The sequence below is a fragment of the Malania oleifera genome, chromosome 2 (genome assembly GCF_029873635.1).
Source record: "Malania oleifera isolate guangnan ecotype guangnan chromosome 2, ASM2987363v1, whole genome shotgun sequence".
NCBI classification, from domain to species: domain Eukaryota; kingdom Viridiplantae; phylum Streptophyta; class Magnoliopsida; order Santalales; family Ximeniaceae; genus Malania; species Malania oleifera.
Genome location: NC_080418.1, coordinates 22348190 through 22366673, shown reverse-complemented (window position 1 = coordinate 22366673; position 18484 = coordinate 22348190).

Here is an 18484-nt window from a genome sequence, read left to right as displayed (position 1 = left end):
AAAATTTTTGTCAACTATAATAATTGCACTTTTAGTATTTAGAAATAATCTTAATTTATGCTTAGGATTTTAATGTTTACAATTGGACTGAATTTATGATTAGGATTAATGGTATGAATTTATTTGTAACCTTAGAATTGATGTAAGTTTGACCTCAAATGAGTATAAAATAGGTGTACGACTTGTCTTGTAAGGATCTTTAACTCAATTCAATAATCATCATGCAATAGCCCAGCGTTAAACAACCCCTATTGCCTTTTATTCCTCCTATCTCTTTATATCTTTTTCTCCTGCTTTCTTCAACCTTTAGTCTATTCCCTCTCTCTCTCTCTCTCTCTCTCTCTCTTTTCCTCCTTTAATCTAAGTCTTTTCACCTTATTCTTTTCTCCCTCCTATGATTTTTACGGTTTTTACACTTACTATTCTTATCCTTGAAATTTTGATGGGAGTTGATGTAATGAGTCCATGTACAACTAATCCACACTGTCTATCCATCTAAATCCACACCATCCCTTAAAAAGTGATTGATTTTTTTATCGAATAGAAGTAAATTATTGTGAGATGCCTCACCTTTCCCCCCATAGTCCTTTTATAGTAAAAATTCCTTGTGGCATTCAATATTATGAGCCAATGATGATCAAATTTTTAGGTGAGGATGTTATGGCTTTATTTGGATTGGAGGAAGAGGAGCTGAGACTTCAAACTGGTGTATGTATTTTGATGGCTAATGCACTAGGTTATGGTATTGGAGCAATTTTGGTCTCTTCGAAAGGAATGCAATATCCCATCGCGCTCAAGTTGACTTTCCCATGCACAAATAGCATTACTTTGCAGAGTATGAAGTCTACATTACTAGGTTACAAGCGACTTTGGAAATGAAAGTCAGAGACTTAGAAGTGTATGGGGATTCGTCCCCGATTATCTTGCAAACAATTGGGAAATGGAAAACTAAGACCTCAAGCTACTTCCCTTTCATCTCTTCTTAGAAGATATGAAAAGTTTCATTTCATTGAGTTTGATTACGTGCCCTGATTGTAAGGAGGCATCAAAGATTCGCCGACGCCCTAGCAACCTTGGCATCAATGATGAGGGTGACCGAAGGGACTATTTGTTCAAATCCAATGACTGGAGTACCACAAAACCACTTGTCATGTCATGGTTTTTTAATGCAATTAAGCCTACAATTACTACCAATGTGATGTTTATGGCATCGGCTAAATAGGTATGGTCTTATCCCCATGATCATTATTTCAGAGGAAATAAAGCTCAGATATTCCAGCTTAAATAAGAAGTTCCAAATCTTAGTTGGAGTGATATGACTATTGCTGAGTACTATACTTAATACCATACACCGCAAGTTGTTTAGCTACTTGTATTGATTTGCCACAGTCTGGTTAGATATAATGCATCTGCTAGTAGCCTTAGCAACTCGCGTAAACTACCTCATTCAATCAATCTCAAGGGCCTTGAACACACTTCTAGATATCTCAGAACAGGGACATGTTTGAATACAATATGGGACTTCTTCTAAGCTAAGAAGACACGAATGCAAGAACAAGAAAAGACACTCTCAATCATTAGCTAGAAAGATGGTCAATTGCTTTTAATTTAAAGTGAGTTATTGGAGTTATACTCCTTTATTTCCCCACTTTACTTGAAGGTTACGGAGTCTTATTGTGCCTATTTGATCACTTTAAGCTGCCATCCAAGGAGTGTTTTACATTCCTATTTCATTCCATTTCGTAAACCAAATATGACATTATTGAGATATAAACTCCATTAATTGCCTTGCACTTTTGACCCTGAAAATTATTTTCAAAGCTTAGAAGTAAGTTGGAATTTTTTTTCCCACATGAAATGAGCTGGTCTTCTTTTTTTATTCTTTAGTTTTTTTATTTACTTACAAACCGAGCATACCGTCCTTGTTATTGCTGAGTAAGATCCTTTTTTTTTTTTTTTTTTGTTTTTTGGGTGCTAGACCATTGATTGTTTTAGTTAAGCCAAGGCTCATTTGTTAATATGAGTTGGGCTTATTTGTTGGGCCAAGTGACAAGCCGAGAGTAGGTTAGGTGAATTGAGTTTAATAAAAAATAAATGTTTGATATCAATATCAAATTTAGAGCAAATTAAAATTACTCAAACAAATACACAAGTATTGATGCAATTAATTAAATAGAGTAGGGAAAAAGAAAATAGATGCTTTTACATCAGTTACACCATTCTTACTTACGTAAAATTTTTCAAGGCCACCTCAAGGTTCCATTGATCCCTTGCTTTAATTGCAATAAGCATACCAATTACACCCCTTGCTTTAATGGAGGCAGGGTTACCAATTTACAAGAGCCTAATGGGGAAGAGGAGGGACCTTGAGCGAGAGTGCGGGGAGAGGGAAAGAGATACAGAGAGAGGGTTGATAAGGGGGAAAGAGTTGGTGAGGGGAGATAACGAGAGGGAGAAAAAGATAAGAGAGAGAGAGAGAGAGTTGATGAGAGAGAGATAAGGAAAGGGAGAGAGGAGAGTTTGTTAGTGAGAATCTCGGAGAACCAGCCCCAATCCTATAGCTCCCTAGGAGATTTTATAGAGGATGGAAGATAAGGAAGAGTGGCTGTTGTAATATGTGGCTTATATGTTGAGTGGAAGACATGTACAAAGAGAAAACATGAAGAAAACAGGAATGCTAACTTCCAAGAGGAAACCGTCGACGGTTTGGTCCAGTGCAGTGAAATAGTCGACGATTTTGAGTCTGTCACTTTGACTGTTTGCTCTCGGTATTAAACCGTCAATAGTATGTCTACAAACCGTTGACGGTTTGGCTTGGTTACTTAGCTTTTGTTTTCAAATTTTGAATTGGGACGTTGGACATGTTGGGTTTTGGAGGGAAAGCCTTCGAGAAACTTATATATACATGTTGTACTATATAACTCTGTGTCTTTGGACACAAGATAGTGAAAATTACATTGCCGATTGCTCTATGGATGTAGGCATTGTCGAATCATGTAATTTTGGGTCATTGTTATTGCTTTCATTATAATATATGTGATTTTGTTCTCTGTATATTTCACTGTTGATTGTTGTGTTGTATGATCGTTTTGTTCCGTTGCATATTTAATTTTCACAACAAAATTGGTATCAAAGCATTGTTGTAATGGTTTTTGGAACCTTTTCTACAAAGTTCGATGTTGTTAAGTTCAATGGAATGGGAAACTTCGGTTTATGGCAGAGAAGGGTTAAGGATCTGTTAGTGTAGTAAGGTATGGTGAAGGCTTTATACGGAGTTCAACAAGAAAGCATGGATAAAACAAGTTGGAATGAATTGGAAGCGAAGGCTATGGCGACTCTTAGACTTTGTTTGACCGATGACGTACTGTATCACGTCATGGGCGAGGAATCTCTAGCGGCTATTTGGAAGAAACTTGAAAGCCAGTATATGTTTAAGTTTCTGACGAACCAGTTGTATCGTAAGTAGAAGTTGTATTGGCTTAAGACAGCGGAAGGTTCGGATTTGAACCAACACATCAATGCATTCAATCAGGTTTTGAGTGATTTAATGCGTGTTGAAGTGAAGTTCGAGGAGGAAGACAAGGCGTTGATGCTATTGAATTCCATACTCGCGTCTCACACGTATGAAAATTTGATTACTACTCTAACATAGGGTAAAGAAATCTTGAATTTGGAAGAAGTAACAAGCACACTGCTGGGTTTTCATCCAAGAAAGAAGGCTAGCGATGAAATTTTACATGGTGAAGGGCTTATGGTAAAGGGTAACCAGGAACATGGGTGAAGCAAATTTCGGAACAAATCGAGTGGTAATAGGTCTCGGTCTTAGTCCAAAAAGAAGAAGGATATCCGGTATTTTAAGTGTGGAAAAAAGGGGCACATAAAATTGGAGTGTTCGAAAAGGAAGAAAGGAAATGCTGAAAATCAAGAGGGCACTTCAAAATCAGCAATCTACTATAGGAAGGAAACTCAAAAAATAGTGATGGTGATATGCTTTCTATTTCATTTGAGTCGGATCACCTCACAGATTCTTGGATCCTAGATTCAACGTGCTCTTATCACTTGACACCAAATAAAGAATGGTTCAGCACTTACAAGTTTGTTAATTCTGGTTCTATTATGATGGGAAATGATGCTTCATGCAAAATAATTGGAATATGAAACATCAGAATTAAAATGTGTGATGGTGCTGTAAAAACATTATGTGATGTAAGACACATACTGGATCTATGAATGAATTTAAATTCATTGGGCACTTTGGATTGTAATGGATTTAGTTACATGTCCGAAAGTGGGGTTATGAAGGTGTGTAAATGCGTTCTAACGATTATGAAAGGGCAAAAGTTAGAGGGAAATATCTATGCACTGCTGGACACTATAGTTGTAGGTGGAGCTGTAACCGTAGAATATGAGTTAGATGATACTGTTTTGTCACATATGTGGTTAGGGCATAGTGAACATGGAATGAAGGAACTTCATAAGAGGAATCTTTTAAAGGGTATCAAAACATGCAGACTGAATTTATGCAAATATTGTGTTCTTGGAAAATAGAACAGAGTGCAGTTCAAAACAACCACTCATAAGACGGAAGGTATTCTTGACTACATTCATTTGAATGTTTGGGGGCTAGTGAGAGTAACATCACAGGGTGGACATACGTACTTTGTGAGTTTCATTGATGATTACTCACGGAAGGTTTGAGTGTACTTCATACGGCACAAGTTAGAGATGTTTGCTCGATCTAAATTGTGGAAAACTGAGGTGAAAAACCAGACCGAGAGGGGAATTAAATGCCTTAGGTTAGATAATGGAACCAAGTATGCTGATTTGAGGTTCATGGAGTTCTGTGAGCAGCATGACATAAGGAGACATTTCACAATTTGCCAGACACTACAACAAAATGGTATGGTAGAAAGGATGAACCAAACCCTAGTTGAGATAGCTCAGTGCCTTAGGTTGAATGTAGGGCTAGCAAAGAACTTTTGGGCCGAGGCAGTGAGTATGATGTGTTTCTTGGTTAATGCCAAAGGCATCACCAGAGGGAAAAGTTGCAGAGGAGGTATGGATTGGTAATGCGGTAGACTACTCTGATTTGAGGGTATTTGATTGTCCATCCTATATGCACATTTCTAATGAGAAGAGATCAAAGCTTGATGTAAAGTCTAGATGTTGCATTTTTCTATGGTATCAGAAAAGTATGTTCAAGCTGTTGGATTCAATGACAAACAAGGTGGTGATTAGTAGAGACGTGGTTTTCAATGAGAAATCGATGGTGAAGTGTACTCGGTAAGAAGATAAAGAAAAATAAAATCCAAAAAACTAGAGTAGAGATAAGCATGTTGTGTAAGTGGAGTTAGAGACTCAGGGCAATGATGACAACATTCAAAATGCAGGGAGTTCTAGCTCGGGAAACCAGTAGAATGATGGTATCATTATACACAGATCCAGACGCATTATCAGGCCATGACCCAAATATGGATTTGATGATTTGGTGTCTTATGCACTCATTACCAGTTGCAAGGATCCAACTACTTTTTAAGAGGCAGTACATAGTTAGGAGAAAAGTATATGGATGGGTGCTATGGTGGAGGAAATGTAGTCATTGCATAAGAACCAGACGTGGGACTTGATGGAGCTTCTAGAAGGGAAGAAGGCGATAGGTTGCGAGTGGGTGTATGGGAAGAAGGAAGCGATATCAGAAAATGAAGGAGAGAAGTTCAAGGCACGATTAGTCGCAAAAGGATACTTACAAAAGAAAATTGTCGATTATGATGAAATTTTATCCCTTGTGATCAGGGACACTTCCATCAAGATGGTGTTGGGATTGGTAGCACATTATGATATGTAGTTGGAGCAAATGGACGTAAAAACATCGTTTCTCCATAGTGATTTGGAGGAGTAGATATATGGTACAGACAGAAGGGTTTAGTCAATCCGGACAGGAGCAGTTGGTTTGTAAACCGAAGAAGTCACTTAACGGGCTGAAACTGTCTCTGAGGCAATGGTACAAATGCTTTGACATTTATATGATCCAGATAGGCTACATGAGGCGTGAGTATGATTGGTGCGTGTATGTAAAGAATCTTGATGATGGTTCTCTCATTTTTTTGTTGCTTTATATTGCTGACATGTTAATTGCTGCGAAAGATATGACTGAAGTAAATCAGTTGAAAACTCTGTTGAATAAAAAGTTTGACATGAAGGATCTTGGTGCAGCCAAGAAAATTCTTGGGATGGAAATTTGTAGGGACATAACTGTAGGGAGATTGTGGTTATCTCAGGACGGTTATATGGAAAAGGTGTTGGAGAGGTTTAACATGACTTATGCAAAACCAGTAAGTACACCCTTAGACAATCACTTTAAGTTGTCTACCACTCAATGCCCAAGGACGGATGATGATATCTGTGACATGTCAAAAGTCCCCTATGCTAGTGCAGAGAGGTGTTTAGTGTATGCTATGGTATATACAAGGCCATACGTGGCACAAATTGTCAGCGTGGTAAGTGAGTTTCTTTCAAATCTGGGTAGACAACATTGGGATGCCATTAAATAGATTTTCAAATACTTATGGGGTACTTCTCACTATGGCATTATGTTCGACAAGCAACAGAGTGATCCGTCAGTTGTATGATATGTTGATGCAGATTATGCAGGGGATCTGGATGATAGGAGGTCTACAAATAGGGTATATGTTCACCTTTGTGGGAAGACCTATATGTTGGAGGTCCATGGTACAATCTTTTGTTGCATTATCAACAACTGAATCGGAATATATGACTGTCGCCGAAGCTGCCGAGGAAGCATTGTGGCTTACTGGTTTAGTCAACGAGCTGGACATACAATAAGGTGAAGTTAAGCTGTGTTGTGACAGTTAGAGTGCCATATATTTGGTGAAGAACCAAGTATATCATGCAAGAACCAAACATATAGATGTACGGTTCCACATGATCCGGGCGTTGGTTTCTTCATACGAACTTGTGCTTGAGAAAGTTCATACTTCTGAGAATGTAGCGGATATTTTGACAAAGCCGGTTACCATGGAAAAGCTCAAGTATTGCTTGGACTTACTAAATGTCCCCAGTTGCTAGACGGGAGGTGGTCACAACCTAATGTCCCAAGGTCAAGGGGGAGCTATGAGTTTATGTTTTCAATTTTCTCTTAAGGGGCGTATATTCGCCAAGGTGGAGATTGTTGTAATAAGTGGCTCATATGCTGAGTGGAAGACATGTACAAAGAGAAAACATGAAGAAAACAAGAATGCTGACTTGCAGGACATGTTGGGTTTTGGAGGGAAAGCCTCTGGAAAACTTATATATACATGTATTATCTAACTCTGTGTCTTTGGGTACAAGATAGTGAAAATTACATTGTCGATTGCTCCCATGGATTTAGGCATTGACGAACCACGTAATTCTTTGTATCATTGTTGTTACTTTTATTATAATCTGCGTGATTGTGTTCTCTGCACATTTCACTGTTGATTGCTGTGTTGTATGATCATTTTGTTTCGTTGTGCATGCAATTTTCACAATAGTGGCAAAGAAAAGAGGAGAGAAAATGGGAGAAGCAGAAGTTAGAATATTTTTTAAAAAAATTTTTAGAGGATTTTTTTTTTTTTTTAGATTTTAGGAGAATGAGGGCTAGTAAGAGAGTCAAAATAGGAAGTGGGGAGCCTGAAATTTTTTTTTTTTCTTTTGGATTTTTCGTCAAAAAAATGGAGAAAGTCTATCCAAAATGGGTTTGGGAGGTTAAAGATTGCCCCCAGGTAAAACGACATCGTTTTAGGATTTTTTTTCCTTCAAATATATTTTAAAAAATTTTCCTGCTTAAAAAAGGTGTCATTAAAATAAATAGGCACGTGTGCATGCCCGCACGCACCTGCGTGTGGGTGCCACACATGCGTGCCTTTGCCTCCCATTTTAAAATAAATGCACGGAAAAAATGGCGTCGTTTTGCACATTGGCGTATACTTGCACAAGTGCGCATAGTCTCCCATGCGTGTGGCCATGCGCCAACCCCCCCTCTTTTCTTTTTTCTTTAAAAAATCCTTTATTATTATTTTCCATTTTTAATAAAATAAAATTCAAAAATACTAGCAAAGCCCCTCTAATAAATAAATAAATAAATTTAAAATTTTTTCAATTTTTGTGTCGAAAACTCAAAATTTGTCTATTTTGGACTGTTCTGAATCACTTAAAATTGTCAAAATTGGTCAAAGAGGAGTGGATGCACCCAAAAATAGTCGGACAATTTTTTTGATTTTCATGCAAAAAATTTAAAATTTTTTTAACCCTTTTGGAGTGCTCTGAATCACCCGCGACGATCAAAATTGATCAAAGAGGAGCAAAAACACATGAAGCAGGCTAGAAGTTTTCTTGATTTTTGTGTTATAATTTAAAGTTTGCCTAAGTTGCTTCTAACTCTTTTGGACTATTCTAGATTATCTAGGATGGACAAAATTAGTCAAAGAGGAGTAGAAGCACTCGAAACGAGCCGAGTGGTTTTCTCGAGTTTTGTGCTGAAAATTTGAAAATTTCTGGGGTTGCTTCTAAACTTTTTGGACTGCTTAGGATCACTTGGGACAGTCAAAATTGGTCAAATAGGAGCAGAAGCACACGAAAATGGGTCGAGCAAATTTATCTGGTTCTGTGTTGAAAATGAAAAAAAAATTGCTTGAATCGCTTGCAATCCTTTTAGATTGCACCAAATCACTTGAGATGGTCAAAATTGGTCAATGAGGAGTCGAAGCACCCGAAATGGGCTGGACAATTTTTTCGATTTTTGTGCGAAAAACTTGAAAATTGCTCAGGTTGCTTCTAATCTTTTAGACTTCTCCAAATCACTTAAGATGGTCAAAATTAGTCAGAGGAGCGAAAGCTCTTGAAATGAGTAAGACGATTTTCTAGATTTTGGTGTCGAAAAATAAAATTTTTTTCGGGTTTCTTCTAACCCTTATGGACTACTCTAGATCACACAGGATAGTTAAAATTAGTCAAAGAGGATCGGAAGCACCCAAAATGGGCCAGGCGATTTTCTCAATTGTTGTGCCAAAAATCCAAAACTTGCTCGGGTTGCATCTAACTTATTTAGGCTACTTCATATCATTCGAGACAGTTAAAATTTTTGAAAAGGAGCAAAAGTGCTCGAAACGGGCCAGACAATTAGGGTCAATCTTCGGTGAGGGATCTAGTCGCTTGATTTGGCCAGTTCGATCAAGAAATGACTATCGACATTTTCTATAAAACATCAATTTTTTAATAAAATTTTCCAATTGTTTGGGGTCATACATCCGTGAAAAGGTGTTTGGGTGTTCTCCAACCTTTTCAATGACGGTCAAGGCACGTTTGTGGTTCTCCTTCCAAAAGTTCACACGTTTTTGAAATGGTTTTTTATGGGTTTTCTTCAAAATAAACCAAAACATTTTTTAGAAAATTTAATTTTTAATGGACCATCATGATAAGGCTATTGAATGGATTAACAAGTCTCTTTTTGAAAGATAAAACAAGGGATTTTAAGTTGGGTTTTATGGTTTTTCTTCCGAAGAAACCAAAAATCATGAAAACTCTAAATGCTTTTCATAAATAACCTAAAAAGTATTTTTAAAATTGACTTAAAATATTTTTTTAGGAACTATAAATGACTTGATTCCTTTTTTGAGTACATGAAGGCAATCTACTTTGTTGATTTAACAATACTATACAGAAATCCTAAATTCATCATTAATCTCTTCATTTTATTTGTTGTTTGTGTATTGTATGTGTTATGTTTTGATTGGATATTAAGTAATAGGATTTTCACAAATCTTACAAAAACCTTTTCAAAAGAAGTGAAGGTTGAGCATTTTCAAAACGAATGTACAAGCACACATTCAAGGTAAGCATGACAACTATTCAATGGATGAATGTTATAGGGTACTAACTCTTTGAATTCTGCTCAAGAAAGAGAATTTAAAGTGTTAGCTTTTGTATGAGAGGGAATGTTATTTAAAAGGATTTTTTAATCTACCAAAAATGAAGAAATTTTTTTTAAAAAATAATTCTATAAAATTTTAGAAAAATCCAAGAATGTTTCGAAAACTCTTTTTGTTTAAATTTGTTGAGTTTGTTTGATTATTATTGGTATATATACTCTATTTTTGTGTGTGCGCATTACAATAATTAAACAAAGGGTAAAGAGGTACCTATATTAGTTGTGAGAGAGATTTATCTGAAAAGATCCACTCCTTTAGAAGTCTTATTAGATATTCTTAAATAGCACTTTATTTTTTATATATATATATATATATATGTATATATATTTTAATATTTATTTATTTATTTATTTATTTTAAGGAGTTAATTAAAGACCGTTAGATTCAATTTATTTATTAAGCAGGTCCCGTTCATAGAACGAGTGTGTAGGGAGTGTTAGTTCATTCTTCTCGCATAAGTAAACTCTCGATCCCAACTCTGATAAATGCAGACGGAGACTACTGGTTTCTTGACCTTTAGACTAGCTTAGGGACTAATCAATGAGTAGTAATTAGGTGAACTAACCGCACCTAGGTAAATAATAGGTTAGTGGCGACTCCATCAAACTTTTAATACTATTGTTTTTCGCCATTCCGGACCCTTTTCTGAGATGTTATGACAGACCCATTTCTCACTCCTATGTATTAAACTGATAACTTTTAATTCAAAATCTTTCAATATCTAATGATATAATGGATAGTGGTTAAATTTTTAATTTAATAGTTTCTCCCAATTGAATAAATATTTGAACCACTAAGAAGTAAATTCAAGGTGTTTTCACATTGGTCATTAAACATATTTAAAATTTAAAAGATTCCATTCACATTTATCTGACATAAATTTTTTATACGGTCAGATGAGTTACACTCTCTGGATTAAATCAAACCCTCAGGTACCTAGCTCTTTATTTCCCCTTCCCACCACCCCCATTTATTCAAATTGTATCTACTCACAGACATAAGCAATTGGTCTATATTTGCAATGTACTAAATTTACGGACGGATATAGACGACACAGAATCGTGCCTGCCGCTACAGCCTACAAATGATGTCGCTTCGTGTCTTTCACAAATTTATCGAGCTTAATTAGTGACTACATGGTCCCAGCCCTGCTTAAAATTTATGTCACCCATTCACTCCTTTCATCCGATTAATTTATTACCTTCATCAGTTGTTTCACTTGGCTTCCACGCGGCGTCCCATTAAAGAGAATTCATGGAGCTTTTATTGAAAACCCAACTACACACACATGCACGTCAAATCGTCTTATCATCATCATTATATATGCATGTATTTGTACGAAGGATTTTGTCATATCCCTATATTTATAATCAATTGATTAGATTACCAGCCCATTTTCTCGATTATTCAATTAAGTCAATTCGTTTGAATGATGCCAGTGAATTTACATCTCTAGCTTTTGCTAACAATAGCACGTCACCTTGAATTGAATAGATGTTGAACATCCCATTACGCATACCCATACGCAAAATGGTTTAACTAAATCTTTTATTAAGAGATTTTAACTCATTGCTAGTCCTATGATTATGAGAATAAAATTGTCTTTATCTGTTTAGGGACATGCTATTTTTCATATTGCATGTCTAGTTCGTATAAAGTCAACTACTTATAATAAACTCACCCATGCAATTAGTTTCTGGACAACAACCCGATATTTCTTATTAAATAACTTTTGGTTGTGCAGTAAATGTTCCTATTGCCTCTCCTCAAAGAACTAAAATAGGTCCTCAACGTAAACTTGGTATCTATGTTGGTTTTGATTCCCCTTCTATCATTAGATATCTTGAATCTTTAGCGGGTGATTTGTTTAAAGTACGGTTTCAAAATTGTCATTTTGATGAAACAGTATTCCTACATTAGGGGGAGCAAAATCAGTGTCAGAAACACAACATGAAATCACATGAAATGCCACGAGTTTATCTCATTTAGATTCTTGCACATATCAAAGTGAACTTAAAGTTCAAAAGATTATACATTTGCAAGGGATTTCAAATCAGTTACCAGATTCTTTTGCAGATAACAATGCCACATTAAAATCTCATATGCCTACTGCAAATATTCCAGCATGTATTGGCTAATGAACCTAAATCGAAAGTTAAGCGTGGAAGGCCTATTGGTGCAAAAGATAAAACTCCCAGAAGAAGAAAATTGAAATCTGTAAACTGTAGCGCCTCCAACTCGATGGCGCCCGGAGTGTTATTTCTAGATGCATAATTCCCTATAATAGTCTCTGATACCATAAATTACACCACCCGCCCACAGAAGGGGATCCCAAGTGTTCCTGTCCATAACTGAAAACAAATCATGCAAAGGAAGACCCACAACCTTAAAACACTTTACTAGCGTTCTAACCATCCCAGTTATACATATGGATCTTCATATTATATATTACATCCCAAAGTAAACCAAACATAATAAGCTAGTGTCTCACTGACACTTATAATAACTATCAAAAAGTCTAATCCTAGCCCCATAGCATGGTAGGCACGATTCCTTGTAGGGCCTAAAATATGATATGAATATTGGGGTGAGACACTTCTCAGTAAGACGGATTAGATTATCATCAGTGTGTGACTAACATGAGTGTTAGTGTGAATATAATATTTTCATTTATTTAACTGAACAGAAAATGACATTTGAAAACTGTACTCACCTGTATAACTGAAAATACATAAACTTTTCTTCATAACATAATTCGGCTTTATATAGCCCATTTCTTGTAAATTTACATATATATGCATAGAAGAACCACCCTTATTGGGCTAGCTGGGCTAACGACATGCTTCCCCCCATGACGGGTTGTGCGATCCAAAGACTAAACTTAGCATATGGTCGGCCGACCAATGCTAAGTCAAAACTGGTGCGTCTGTAAGTACGATTTGCCTATCTTGTCCTGGAATATCCTTCGGTAGGGTCTCCCAGAATGTCCTTTAGGAGGAGTCTCCCAAAATGTTCTTCAGGAGTAGTACTGTACCCAAGCCAAATCGACTATCCCACATCACACTATCATACCAGTGTGATTGCACTCATTGCTTGACTATAGCTACGGCACCGTGCTTTCATTACATATGATCCCTCAGGGTTCTTAAATCATATATTACAATTTGCGTAATAAAAATTATAACATGATTTCATTTTCATAAAACTGTATAAAACCTGACATGTTCATAATTCTATATAAAATATGTCATTTCCTGTCTCGGTATAAAACCAGCATATCATAACCTTATAATCGGCATATAGTTGCCATATCATTATATCATAACCGACATATAGCTGCCATATCATAACCGGCATATAGCCACCATATCATTATATCATAACTGGCATATAACCTCTATATCATAATATCATAACCGTATAAATCTGTCATATCATATACTGAAAAAATCATCTGATAAAACCATCATGTTTAATTATGCCATAATACTCGTTTTCATGCCATACAATTTTGACTGATAAATCATAATATAATAAACTATCTGGGGAACATGTATAATTTGTTGAAAACAAGGGTATGATCATCTCTAGGGTTTAATTTAATTCAAACTATATGTTTTACTGGAAAAAAGGAGATGATCAACCCTTTTGCTTTAGTTTTTCCCAAATATGTATAATAATCAAAACTATCATTTTCATATGTCTGATTCGTTCAGAAAAACATATATATTGTTCCTATAATCATATACTTCAATTTAATCAGTTTATATTTCAAAATAAACTAACATAATCTAATTCCCTTACTTGTTCTTAAAAATCTGCCTAAAACCTTTGGAGAACTGCAACCCTAGCTTCTGAATTGACCGAAGAACATGGACATGCAAATCGGGAGGAGGGAAAGAGTATCAGAGAGCGAGAGAGAGACCTGGGGAATCTTATGAAAGAGAGAGACACAAGAGAGAGTGAGAGAGAAAACCCTAGGAGAGAGAAAATGTGAGTTAGAATGAAAAATTATAATAAGATTCTAACTTATAAGCCTCAGCCCTGCAGGAAACCGTCGATAGTTTTCCTGAAACCGTCAACAATTTGGTCACTTATCAAACCAAATTCTCCCGTGTACTATACATATGAGATCTCAATAGTTGAAATGGTCAATGGTTTCCCTGAGCTCACTGAAACCGTCAACGGTTTGGTCTTGTGCCAGACCGATTTCCTTCTTTTCTTTGATTTTCTATTTTCTTTTCTTTTTCTTGGTTTAGGTTCACAAATGTGGATAATTCATTCAACATTCCCAAACCAATTTCTCTTAAAAAGTAATTCCCTACTATAGAACCTCCTGAAAAGACATCCCTTGAAAAAGGGACAGGTACCTGAAAATAATAATGAGATCTCAATTCATTATAGAAGAGAAATGTGGGATAGAAATAAAGTTGTTGTCAACAACACATTTGCATATGTAGTAGCGACCGACATTACCAGAAGTAATGATGATCCTGAACCTAAATCTGTTAATGAATGTCAATATAGAAGTGATTGGCCAAAATGGAAAAAGGATATCACATCAGAATTAAACTCTCCATAAAACAGAGAAGTTTTTGGACCTGTAGTCCAGACACTAGAAGATGTACAAGTTGTTGGATACAAATGGGTATTTGTGCGCAAACGAAATGAAAATAATGAAACTACACGATATAAAGTAAAACTTGTGGCATAAGGCTTCTCATAGAAACCCGGAATTGATTATGAGGAGACATATTCTCCCATAATGGATGAAATCATTTTAAGATTCTTAATTGGGCTAGCAGTGGCTGAACGACTGAGCATGCGTCTTATGGATGTAGTAATAACATATCTATATAGATTGTTTGATAATGAAATTTATATGAAAATCCCTAAAGGATATAAATTGCCTGAAGGAAAACCCAGAAATTTATATTCAATTAGACTCCAACATTCTTTATATGGATTAAAGCAATTTGGACGCATGTAGTACAATTGATTAAGTGAGTAACTTGTGAAAGAAGGATTGATAAATGATTCAATTTGTTCATGCGTTTTTATTAAAAGATCAAAATCCGGATTTGCTATAATTACTGTTTATGTTGATGATTTAAATTTAGTTGGCACTCTAGAAGAACTCACTAAAACTGCTAATTATTTAATGGCTAAATTTGAGATGAAAGATTTAGAAAAGATAAAATATTGTCTTGGCCTACAGATTGAACATGTAAATAGCGGAATCCTTGTTCATCAATCTAAATATACCGAAAATATATTAAGGAAATTCTATATGGACAAAGTTTATCCTCTGGGATCTCCAATGATGGTGCAATCACTTGATGTTAAGAAGGATCCATTTCAACCTCATGATGAGGGGGAGGAATTGTTTAGTCCTGAAATACTATATTTAAGTGCTATGGGCTCTTTAATATCTCTGGCCAATTATACAAGACCCGACATTGCTATAAATCTACTAGTAAGATATAACTCTACTCCTTCTCTGCTCCTTCTCGTCGACACTAGATAGAATTAATCACATTCTTCGCTATTTAAGAGGTACATCTGATTTGGGTCCATTCTACTTATTTGATTCCAAATCTCAACTAGTAGGATAAACAGATGCTGGATATCTATCTAGTCCTCACAATGCTAAATCTCAAACTAAATATGTATTTCTTTATGGAAAAACTACTATATCTTGGAAATCAGTAAAGCAGACGATTACAACATCCTCCTCTAAGCATTCTGAAATACTTGTTATCCATGAAACTAGTAGAGAATGCGTATAGCTTATTAAGGAAATTTGTTGAGAATCTCTTTGATTTAGTATTTAAATAATTTTGAATTTGTATTTGAATTTGTACCAAACTATACCTTGTACAAGTCCTATATATAGGACATCTCTACATCACTGAAAGTGTCTTGCATTTTCTATATGGTATCAGAGCTCTTTCTCTAATGAGCTTTTTTTTTCCTTCTCTCTCCTAATGGTCATTTATTCTGAATTTGTTGTTGTCACCACCCTAGACACTCCTGGCAACGTAACCTCTTCTGTTATTGTCATCAATGCCAGCTCCCAGCTTCCCTTGAAGTTTACCCCTTCTAACTTCCCTTCTTGGTGTGCCCAATTGACGTCATTGCCCATTGGCTATGACCTTCAGGGCTATCTTGACGGTACAACCATTCGTCCGTCACGAACCATTTCTCCCAGCACCTCCTCTTCCGATTCATCTTCTGTAGGTGTCTCCAATCCAATTTTTTGGGGTTGGCTTCGGCAAGATAAGTTGATCCTCCACACCATCCTTACATCTATCTCTGAGCCAGTCATGGCGCTCATTCCACCACTGCTCACAATGTTTGGTCCAATTTACAACGATTGTACGCCAATCATTCATGCACTCGTGTTATGCAACTTAAAGAGGAGTTGGCTCTCATTCAATGAGAGTCCTACTCGACCTCAGAGTATCTCCATGTCATCAAGGTATTAGTTGATAAACTTGCTGTAATTGACTCTCCTATCTCAGCCAATGACATTACTTTGTATGTCCTCAATGGTTTTGGCCTTGAGTACCATGAGATTGCACCTATTCAGGCACGTGAGACTTCTCATATGTTTGAGGAGCTTCATGATATGCTGGTTGGCCATGAAAGGTACTTATGACATGTTAATGTGTCCAATGCTGCCCTCATTGCCATTACGAACTCCACTCAGTGTCGTACTTCCGCTTCCACTTTCAACCGCAACCAACGTTCCAACCCTAGTTCCTCTTGTCAGCATTGCTCCAACACCGCTCGCAATAATCACAAGGAGCAGTCATGTAAGCCCCGGATCGTTTGTCAGTTGTGTGACAAAGTTAGCCACTCGGCCAAGACTTGTTACTCGACTTCGGGAGTGAAGTCTGTTAATTGTGCAGCTACAAATGTGTCCATCGACAAAAAGTGGCTTGTGGATTCGGCTGCTTCTCACAACATCACCTATAATCGTGCAAATCTCTCTATTCACTCGGAGTATAATGGCATGGATGAGGTCGTCATTGGCGATGAGTCAAGTTTGCGAGTCACACATGTTGGCTCTATGTCTCTTCCCTCTTCCTCGAAGTCATTTAAATTGACTAATACTCTTTGTATTCTTAATATTCACAAAAACTTAATCTCTGTTCATAATTTCACTCGTAGCAATGATGTATATCTTAAGTTTCACCCATTTTATTTTCTTGTGAAGGATCAGAGCATGGGGGCGACTTTACTTTGCGGTAAATGCCAGGATGGTGTCTATCCAATGCTGATGGCGTCTTCCGTTAAAGCGTCTTTTGTTTTACCACTTGTTGGTGAACAAACAATAGCCAACACCTGGCATAGACAACTTGGGCATCTATCAAATAAAGTAGTTGATTTTGTTATTCTTTGTTGGAATTGGTGTATTCCAAAGAGGGGGTAAATTGGGTATTTAAAAATTTATTCCTAGGTTCAATTAAAATCCACATTCAATATAGCTCAACCTAGGGTTTGTCTAGACCAATACCAATTACCCAACAAGAATTTTACTGAGCAAACAATTAAAGCAAGTATAGCAGGCTCAGTATTTTACAATCATTCACAATATTTAAATCATGCACACATTCATAATTAATTAAATATAAGCATACATGTGTAGGAATTTAAAAGTAGACACAAGATATGTTATTGGGGTTTGGCCAAACTTGCCTACGTCCCCACCTCAAGCTCACAAGTAAGAAGATTCACTACCTTTGCTCACTTACGGGTGGAGCGACATCGTTTACAACACCTTATAGGATGGTGCACCTAGTTCTCCTAACCGGGTTTGAACCAATCAGGACTTTCTTAACCGGTTCTAAGTCTATCCGGTGCTCTCCTAACTGAGTCTAAGCAATTCAGGACTTTTCACATGGCAAGTCTCCCTCTTCCGACCACACATCGGGAATACAACGATATTCAAATAAATTTTTTTTCGTACAACCAAGGTACTTCTAAAAAGCATATGTGTACATCAATAAAGCACAAATGTCCTCACGTATGATATGAATATAAGCTTAGTGTGAGTATGTGATTTGCTCAAAATAATTTTTCAATCTTTGAATATAAGTATTTATGATAAGCACTTCAAAGATTTAAATCCAAGTAAATGTTTCTCCAAAAATATATTTTAATAAAAATAGGAGAACCTAGGGTTTTGTACTCAAATCATTTTATGCCCAAATAAATGTGTATGATCCTTGATAAGAAAAATTTAATCAGTGATTTTCAAAGATCTAATCCTCAAATGATATTATCTCTACACAAATGATTTTTCAGTAATTAAAGTATAGGAGATAAAAAAAATATTTGCTTCTTAAAGATATTTTTGCAATAAGCACAAAATCAAGCCTTTGAATCTTGCAACCAAGATGCAAAGATTTACAAGTTAAAGAAAGTTGTCTCCCAAAGATACTTATCAAATGAAATATGTGGAAGAAACTAAAAATCAACTCTCAAAAATGTTTTTTTTTCAAAATTAA